Source organism: Pipistrellus kuhlii, unplaced genomic scaffold (genome assembly GCF_014108245.1).
Source record: "Pipistrellus kuhlii isolate mPipKuh1 unplaced genomic scaffold, mPipKuh1.p scaffold_m20_p_7, whole genome shotgun sequence".
NCBI classification, from domain to species: Eukaryota; Metazoa; Chordata; class Mammalia; order Chiroptera; family Vespertilionidae; genus Pipistrellus; species Pipistrellus kuhlii.
Genome location: NW_023425573.1, coordinates 20,755,516 through 20,765,226, shown reverse-complemented (window position 1 = coordinate 20,765,226; position 9,711 = coordinate 20,755,516).

The window sequence follows — 9,711 nt, the reverse complement described above, 5'->3', positions numbered from 1 at the left end:
TTTATGTTCTCCTAAACATAGACTTAGTGAAAGTAAGTCCATGTAATAGTACATGTGGCCTGGCTGAATTGCTCTGGATTTCATTTAGAACAACATAAAAGGTCCAGTATCAGCTGTAGGGTGCTAACTTCAGTTTCAGGGTTTCAGCATGGGGGCAGTTTCTGTTCTGAGGACTAAAGCAGGTTCTGATGTTGTAGTGCATCCTGTCCATTTGGGAAGAACCTCCCAGGAATTGAGATTCTCTGGAGGTGACTTCACCTGTCCCGAGGGTCAGATAGTACAGTCAGTCTTCTCAGCTGCCCATGGCTCTTGATCATCCCTCTTGCACCAACAGACACACGAGCATGAACACACACACACACACACACACACACCCCACACACACACACAGACAGCTTCATGGCTAATTGAATGTGTATTATTTTTTGCCTGTCAATTTAATGTAAGTCAATTATTCTGAACATGCTTTGCCTGTAGGCTACTTTGGGGAACCTGGAAAGAAACACTTCCAATGGGGATGGGAGGAACTCATGTTGGAGCTCTCCATCTCTCTATGCCTTTCTGACATCCCTGGATCACCTACTGGAGCGTCTCCTGGGGTGGGGTGGCAGAGGAAGTCTACTTCAGGCTCCATGCATCTATACTTGCTTCCCACCACCTTGGGCCCAGGCCACTACTGCCATGTTTTATACTTATATAACCAAAAAACCTACCTACCCATTCACCACCATTTTCCACAAAGCACACCCCCAACATTTCCAGAAGTTTCTCTGATCACAGCCACACGTCATGATTATTATCCCATCCCATGGCCTCTTTCCCTGGGCTCAGGAGTGAAAGGTGTTTCTCTTTCTTTCAATCCCAAAAGATGCCCACATTTCCTGTTCCAGGATGAATGACATTTCTTTTTGTGGAAACAGCCACCCCCACCAGCACCCCCAGCCTTCAATAAATGCAAACCTCACCCTTTCTGGCAGTCTTGATCTAGTGGGAGCAAACGAATTGCTATTATTTAGATGCACCATTATTTAAATGAGATCTCAGTTCAGGAAAGCTGATCTCATCCCCCAAACCCAGCCAGCCTGGAGAAAGGGAGCAGGGCATCCTGTGCTCTTCAATAATTTGCCAGCTCGGGTCCCTGGAACACAGCCTTCTGGGGTCGTTCCTGGTAGAAGTCTCTAATTCCACCACGCTGGAAACCAGCATTTAGCTAAGCTTTCATATTCAGAGGAAGTATAAGTGAAAATAATACCGTTGTTTTTATAATATTTTACAAAGGATTAAAAGGTAAAGTTTCTTTCTCAGAGACATTTTGCCAACACTATTTATTTTCATGTGTGACTCTTGGTGGTTGAGTTTTAAATCTTAGAGGGGGGAAAAAAAGGAGCTGCTCAGCTGAATGACATGAATGTAATTTAGTTAATCAGAATAACCAAAACATCCTTAAATCTCCATTGTGAAAGTTTTCCTCATAATTCTTAGAGACAGGCTCTTTGTCACTTGCTGCACAAAACTCCTACCCTCAGGAAGTATAGGTGGAGATTTAAGTCAAACCTACAACCCAATGTAAAAATAACCCCAGGCTATGCTTTTCCAAGAAAATACTGGAATGACAAATTAAAATACAATCGCTATTTTGTAGAACAGCTTCCATACATCTCTCTTGACCCTGGGGAAATGAGCAAGATGTTCTTTGTGAAGTTCATACTGATTAAACCAAATGTGGCCAAAGGAAATCTAATGTTCTTTCCATCTTTCTACGCCCAATCTCTGGTGGATAAGACAAGGCTGCAAATAGCCTAAAATATACAATCACATATAATTTCAGGAAATGAAATGTCTAAAATAGCCCTTTGAGAAATAGCAAGTTGAAATATGTTACTTAAATGAGAAACAAAGTCAGTTGAGGAAAGGGCTGTTTGGCAGTTACTAATGGAAGACATTTACAGAATTCAGCTACTCAGTTTGCAGAGTGCTCGGCAGGGTGAGGTCCCCATAGATTTCCCAGGGCTGTGGTAGAAACACGTCTGGCTGCTTGTTCCGGAGAAAGTAAATTGGCCTGACTTCTGGAGCTCTCCAAATTTTCAGCCTAGCAATCTAAGATATTTAGTTCCTAAATGCTCATGATAGTCATAAGAAGGAGCAATGCTCTGTATCAGAAAAGTCAACGCTCTAACTTTCAATGCAAAAGCGTGTGACTTGAGGTGATGCCCATTCTTCTGACAGCTGAAGAGCTCCACTGGAAGTTCTTTTGCATTTATTTATCTAGCAGATGTTAACTGTGAGGTTTCCATGTACCAGGCACTGTTCTAGGCAGAGATATCAGTGAAGTAAAGAAGAAAAAGTTCCTACCCTCACGGAACCTGTATCTTAGTTGGGGGAGAAAGACAGTGATGATGTAAACATGTTGCATGTCATTTATTGATCACTATGATGGAGGATAAATAAAGCAGGAAAAAGGAATAGAGGGTGGTGGGGGTCAAGAGAACAGAAGCATGCATCAAGCAAGGAAGATAGCCATGGGGAAGAGAACCTAGGAATGTTCATAAAATAATATTCATTATGTCTCTAGGATAGCTCTCATCTCTATGCTGTTACAATGAATGGAGGGGCTCAGAAACTCTCTTATAATAATAATCAGCAACAATTATTGAGCCCTCAATATATGCTAAGCCTTTGGCTAAGTATTTCTCATGCATTTTCTCAATGAATCCAGACATCAGAATGATGACACAGGATAAGAGAAGTCCAGAGAATTTAGGTGATTGGCCAGACCCATCCAGGTAAGATAGTAAATCCTAGACCTAAGACTTCAACCCAGGCTGACTACCTTCCAATGAACATTAAACTTGATAGAAATAATAGCAATGATTATTTATTGGGTACCTACTACAATAAATATGCAGGAATTGTGTGAGGTGCTTTGCATATACTGAATATGTGTGAGGGTTTATAAGGGAAACCTGCATCACATAGACACCCATACCCAAGAACTTGCTTTGTTTTTGATAACATGCTATCTACCTTTGGCATATGCTTCTAACAAGATGGTCCCTTCCCCCAAACTTTCTCAACCTCATCACCCAACTTCCCAATAAACCATCATTGCCATGTAACCCATCCAGTCTCTTCTTCTGCCATGCTTCTCCTTGCTTGTACCACTTCAGCTTCACTGACTCCCTTCTGGTTCCTTGAATATGTCAAACACTTCAGCCTTTGAACCTGCTATTCCCTCTGCCTAGAATGCTTTTTCTCAGACACCCACATGGCTCTTCCCTCACATCATTCAGTTCACTACTCAAACATCATCTTAAAGACATGCCTTCCCTGACAGACAGATAGAAAACAACACAGGGCCTGGTCCCCTGGCCCATCACATCCCATTTCCCTCACTCTGCTTCATGTTCCTTCACAGCTTCTAGTATCTCCTGACATATTTTGTTTGTTTTTTATTGTCTGCCTTTTTTTATTAGAAGCTCTTTTTTATTTACCTGTTTCCTCAGCAACTAGAACAATGCCTGTCATCTGAAAGATATTCAATCCCTATTTTAACATGAAATCACAGGACTGTACTTTCGTTAAGCTAACAATAGTCTTCAAGATGCACAGATCTTATTAAGAAAAAATGCAACACTTTTTAATAGCCATCATATTTTCCAGACAAGGTTAATGTTCTTCTACTGAGCATGAAATACAATTCCTTTGAGACAAATATAATGGGGAGCCATTCTGGGGGGCTTCTATCATCAGAGAATCATTCTAAGGTGGAAGCCTGAACACACCCAGGCAGGGACCTTTCATCTCAACACAGTTCCAGGAGATTTTTAGATAACATTTAAAAGGAAAAATTATTAAATGGTATTAAAGGCTTAAATGTCCACAAAAGTAATTGTTCCTGATGCTGTCTATAGGCTAGGAGGTTAAAAGGTAGTCCGCGGACAAGATGTTAGTATTTTGGATTAAAATGATTATAGAAAAGTTTAAAAAAAAAAAAGGTAGATTAATTTGAGGTATACTAGTATTTTGTTTTGTTGTTTTTTTTAAATATATTTTTATTGATTTTGTACAGAGAGGAATGGAGAGAGATAGTTAGAAACATCGATGAGAGAGAGTCATCGATCAGCTGCCTCTTGCACACCCCCTACTGGGAAAATGCCCACAACCAAGGTACATGCCCTTGACCGGAATCGAACCCAGGACCCTTCAGTCCCCAAGCCGACGCTCTATCCATTGAGCCAAACCAGTCTCGGCTATACTAGTATTTTGTAGATGGAACCAATAAGACTTGCTGAAGGATTGAAGGAGGATAATTAAGGGAAATGAAAAATACAAAGACCATTCTTAAGATTTTGGCTTGATGATGATATTCACCAGAAGCTGGAAGAAGATAGGAGAAACCAAGAGTGATGTGTTTAGGCTTGGTAAGTTTAAAAGCATATCAGACATCCAAGTGAAGATGTCAAAGTTTAGGATAAAGCTTTACAACTGGAATGAGTCTGGCACCATCAGCATAATTATTATATTTAAACCTTATAAATAGATAAGTTTGTCTAGTAAGGGAGTTTATTTTATTTTAGCATGGGAGAGAAATCACAAGATAGAGGCTCATGAACAACCTTCCAAAGCAAGGGTGTACAGTGCTTTAGCCTGGGTCATCTCAGTCTCTCTGTATCTTTCTCTTTCTCTCTTTATGGTTTCCCTGAGAACCCACTCATCATGTTTTGAGGAAGACCAGTCTTCCCAGCAACTACCAGCTGGACATGTGAATGAGTGAGCCTTTATATGACTCTGGTTACCAGCCTCGAGCAGTGCAGCTGACATGGAATGGAGGAGGGCAAACTGTTTCTTCTGAGTTCACCCAAGGAGTAGGATGCATGAGCTGTAATTGTTTTAAACCACTGAATTGGGTGCTTTGTTATGCAACCTTGGATAACTGCAAGAGGGAACATAGAAGGAAATGTAATATTTAGTATGAGTTGCAGTGATGAAAAGGTGAATGGGAGGTGACACAAAGGAAAAATGTTTATATAACTTTTTCAAGATGTTGACCTGGGAAAGGAAATAGAGAATGGGTTGGCAGTATAAGGAAGATGCAAAAAGAAGTTTTTTTTCCTAAGGCCAGAGCTATTAGAGTATGTTAACATGATGTTGAGAATAATTCTGCAGAGACATGCATAATTAATTTGTAAGAGAAAAGAGAAACAAATGAGCAAAGACCTTGAGAAATTATAAAAAAGCAGTCATGACATTGACCTTCCCCTTCAATAAGAGAGAAGAAAAGAAAAATGAGTGTGGGCAGAGGTAGGTTTGCAGATTTGTTGGTGGGATAAGATTTCCATCTAAGAGTTTCTATTGTCCTAATGAAAAAAGAAGCATATTCATTATTGGAGTTTGAAGGAGGGTGGGGTGTTTTGAAAAGTGAGGTTTGAAATTATCACCTTAAATATAGACATATGATAGAAGCATTGGGCAGTGTTCAGTGTACGATGGAGGTTGACCCAGCCATTCAGTTTACAGTGCAGAAAAAGCTAACAGCTGGGCAAAGCCACATGCAAGGTTTCTTCCTACAGAAAATACATCAGAGACAGGGGTAGAAAATATAAGGCTGTTTTTGTAAGTAGTAATTATAATAATGAATCATGGCACATACACTAAGGTGGAAAGATAAAATAATGGGGAAGTGTTGGGGTCCCTGGGTTGGTGGTCTCAATGAGGCTGAAAATATGTTGCAGTATAAGTTCTAGAAGGTCTAGAAAAATAGGATCCCCAGAGTTTGATGTAAGATTTAGGCATAATAGATTGGAAAAGTGGAAAGTGTTAGCTGAAGTGTTCTGGGTATTGTCTTCGAATTTATTTTATCTTATTTAATTAGAAGTGAGTTAAATTTAAGGCAGCTACTAGGGATGAAAGAATATAGGGACTATTGCTAATGAAGGAAGCCAATAAATCAATGAAAAGCATCAACCAGTTAAACACTTTTCACCCTCTTTTGAGAACAGATTGTATTAACTTAAGTTTGAAACTTTCTTAAAGAAAAATGGACCTGAAGAGCCCTTTGAAAAGCTCCTCCTGAGAGTTTTCTTTTCTAAGTACTGTGAAAAATGAGTGCAGTGTTTCTTATATTAAAGGTGATGGCGATGTTAAATGAAGAAATAAATGGAAACCTGTTGGAAGTCTTTGAAACGGAACTAATAAACCTGTAGCTGGCTTACATAATAAATCTCGCTTTGTTTCTTGGTATTTGTTCTCAGATAAATTGCTGATCTTAGCCCATGCTCTGTTGCCTTCTAACTGCTGAGTCTGCCAGTACAGCCTGATGAAACTTGTGGAGATGAATGTAATGCGTGCCATTACTGTAACTGAGCAGGGGATGGGAGTGCTAATTTCAGCACTGAACTCATTTCTTGTTGGGTTTTTCCATTATTTTTTCCCTTGTTTTGGAAGGGTTGGAAGTCATGAACTCATAAGTAACCTTATTGATATATTCCCCAAATTTGGGAGATGAACTGCAATATGGTTGCTCTGATGAGAAGTATTCTGGAAGAGTCACACACTTATATCCATTTACTGGTAAATGTGATTGCTGAACAGTGTGCTTTAGAGTGTTTCCAGAAGACTCAGCAAAATAAAAAAAAAAGGCTGATGTATCAAATAATAGTTTATAAATATTATTTATGTCTAAACCAGAGGTGAAAGGGAATTATAGAGCTCATCTTTCCCTCTGCCTAATCTTCCCCTCTCTTTCCATCCCACGATCCCCACACTTATATAACCACAGAGAATTTACTTCTCCCAACCTTCAAAATTAGTAAATTACCCAACCTCTAGCCATTGTCCAATTGAACTTTATGTGATGATGAAAATGGTTTATAGTTGTGCTGCCGAGTATGATGACCACCAGTCATATGTGCTTACTGAGAACTTGAAATTTATTTTATCTTATTTAATTAGAAGTGAGTTAAAGTTAAATACTGTAATGGTTACCTTCCAGGGTAATGCAGCTAGATCACCAGTTACATTTACTGAATGCAAAGGAGAGTAAGAGAAGATGCAAAAAAATGATTTTTTTCTGTTGAAACAACCTTGGTATTGGTCCATCAGGCAGAATTCCTAAAGTAGAAAAGCTTCCTTGAACAGGACAAGAAAGACAATTTATCTCCTAGCCATAATACAGATGAAAAATCTAACCCTCCTAGTATAACATAGAATTTAGGCAAAGTAGTTATGCAACATACTATGCCAGAATACTTTTGCTTGAAAAATAAGACACAATCATCAGAAATCTTGCTCAGAATGTAAAATATTCTCTTAGCCAAGTTGTTTGGCATAAGAAACAACCCCAAATCTCTGTGGCTTATAGTAACATTCATTTATTACTCTCGCCCCTGATTACCTGGTATAGTTCTGCTTCTGCTTGCTGGTTGGGCTCATGTCAGCTACATGCACCTCCCTTTCTGGAACCTGTGGCTTCTGGAAGAAAGCTCTTCTTGTGACAAGTGACAAAAGAGTACAAGTGATGCCACATGAGCACATTTAAAACATCTGCTCATGAAATGTGTGCTAATATTCCATTGGCCCACACAAGTACCATGGACAACTTCAAAGTCAGTGAGGCAGAAGTCTGTACTCTATCTCCCTTACTGGGAGAAGCTGTAAAGTCACATGGCAAAAGGTGTTGACATATAATTTGTTTCTGATAGGGAGCTAAGAGTTTGGAGTAATCATAAAATCTTTCAAGAATACTTAGAACTCCATGGATTGAGTTAGGGTAATAATTTTGGGGGGAGTGAGTTCATCCTTTTCTTCAGTTAATAGATTCTCTTTCTCCTCCTACCTATCCTGATTTCTTTGGGTGGAGTCAACTCTCCTTGGGAATAGCAAATAACAGACAGAACACCCAAGGTGTTAAATTGCTTCAGTTTCTTGTAACCTAAGTCAAATCAGGAAGGCACCTAATCGGAAGACAAGACTGGGGAGGCCTGGGATTTACTTTCCTGCAACAGTGACCATCCAAGAGAACAGGGGAGTCACTGTGCATTTGTTAGAACTCTCAGCTTAGTGACAGTAACTGTGACTATATCAGGAGATGACAAACCAGGCTTGTAGTGGTTAAAAAAAAAAAAAAAAAAAAAAAAAAAAAAAAAGATGGTAAGCGTGCAGGCTCAATGCAATCTTTAAAATTTCCAATCCTATTTCAGCAGCCCCTTGCCACCCCTCAACCCTTTCTCAGACCTTCTACAAAGGCAGAACTAGTAGACCACGTATTGTTCCTCTTCCAATTATTGTTTTCTTTGTTTGTATGAAGATCTTTAAATCATTCACTTATTCAGTCAACAAATCTTGAAGTGAGCTTTGACTCCACCAGGCAATGCTTTGAGTTCTGTGGACACTGCAGTGAACAAAAGAGAAAAATGTATCTGCCCTCTTAGAGTTTACATTCTGGAGAAGGGGGGAAAATAAGCAATTGGACAAGTAAATGCATCATACAAGATCTTTTAAAAGTTAAAGCAAAATAAAGGACTTGAGAATTACCGGAATGCTGCCTTATCTCACCATATGGTGGCGGGAAAGTTTGCTCTGAGGATGTGACCTTTGAAAAAAGGCCCGAGCAAAGTGAGGAATGGAGAAAATGATACAAAAATGTTCCATTGAAGGGGAACATCAACAGGATGTGCAAGGCATGTTCAAAGAGCAACTTGGAAAATAGTGTAAATGGAACAGAGCGAGGTGGGGAGAGTGGGAAGAATTAGGCTGGAAAGGGACTGGGAGTGAGATTATGTAGGATTTTGTAGGCTGTGGGGTCACTGGAACATTTTAGGCACAGGAACAACATGAACATAACTCTAGAGTGAGGAGGTGTGACATGCTGGAGAATAGGACGTGGGATCTTCCATATCAAACCAACCTTTGTTCTCTGGGGCCTAGGCTCCTGCAGTGCCCTTGCTTCATCTCAGCTCATAATTTCTTTTGCTTCCAATAATTTAGACCTTCTGTTTCCCTTTCTAAGTATCATGTCTCTTCCAATATTTTCTCTGAATTCACTGCCTCTTTTACTTCTGTTAACCTAATACATTTCCCAAATTCAATACATTAAGATGGAAAATTTAATCAAACCAGCAAACATGTAGCATTCACATACATTTATTGTACATGTTTTCTGTGTGCAAAACTCTGAACAAGGAACAGAGAGGCTCAGATGTGAATTGAAATGGACCTGGCAGTTAAGGAAATTACAGCTTAATATGGAGTTTCCCAATTGTTTCAAGTATGCAGACCTCTAGCACCATAAAAATTTTCAATCTCCTACCTAAAAATCCTTAAATATATCCAATAGTCATTCACTGAGAAACTACTCAATGACAAGAAGCTATTATATAGTCATAACAGTTTTAATTGTTTGTTTGTTTTTAGAGAGAGAGGGATAGAGAGATAGAAACATCAGTGAGAGAAGAACATCTTCAATCAACTGCCTCCTGCATGCCCCCTCCTGGGGATCAAGCCATGTGCCCTGAATGGAAATTGAATGGGTGACTACTTGGTTCATGTGTTGGTGCTCAACTACTGAGCCACACTGACTAGGCCGTCATAGCACTTTTTATCCAATTCTTTCTTATCAATGCAATGACTTTTACATACTCTTAATATGTAATAATAAATGCATATCTGAAACACATCATTGCTGAAGCACATTACCTCTTTAGTACAATCTGA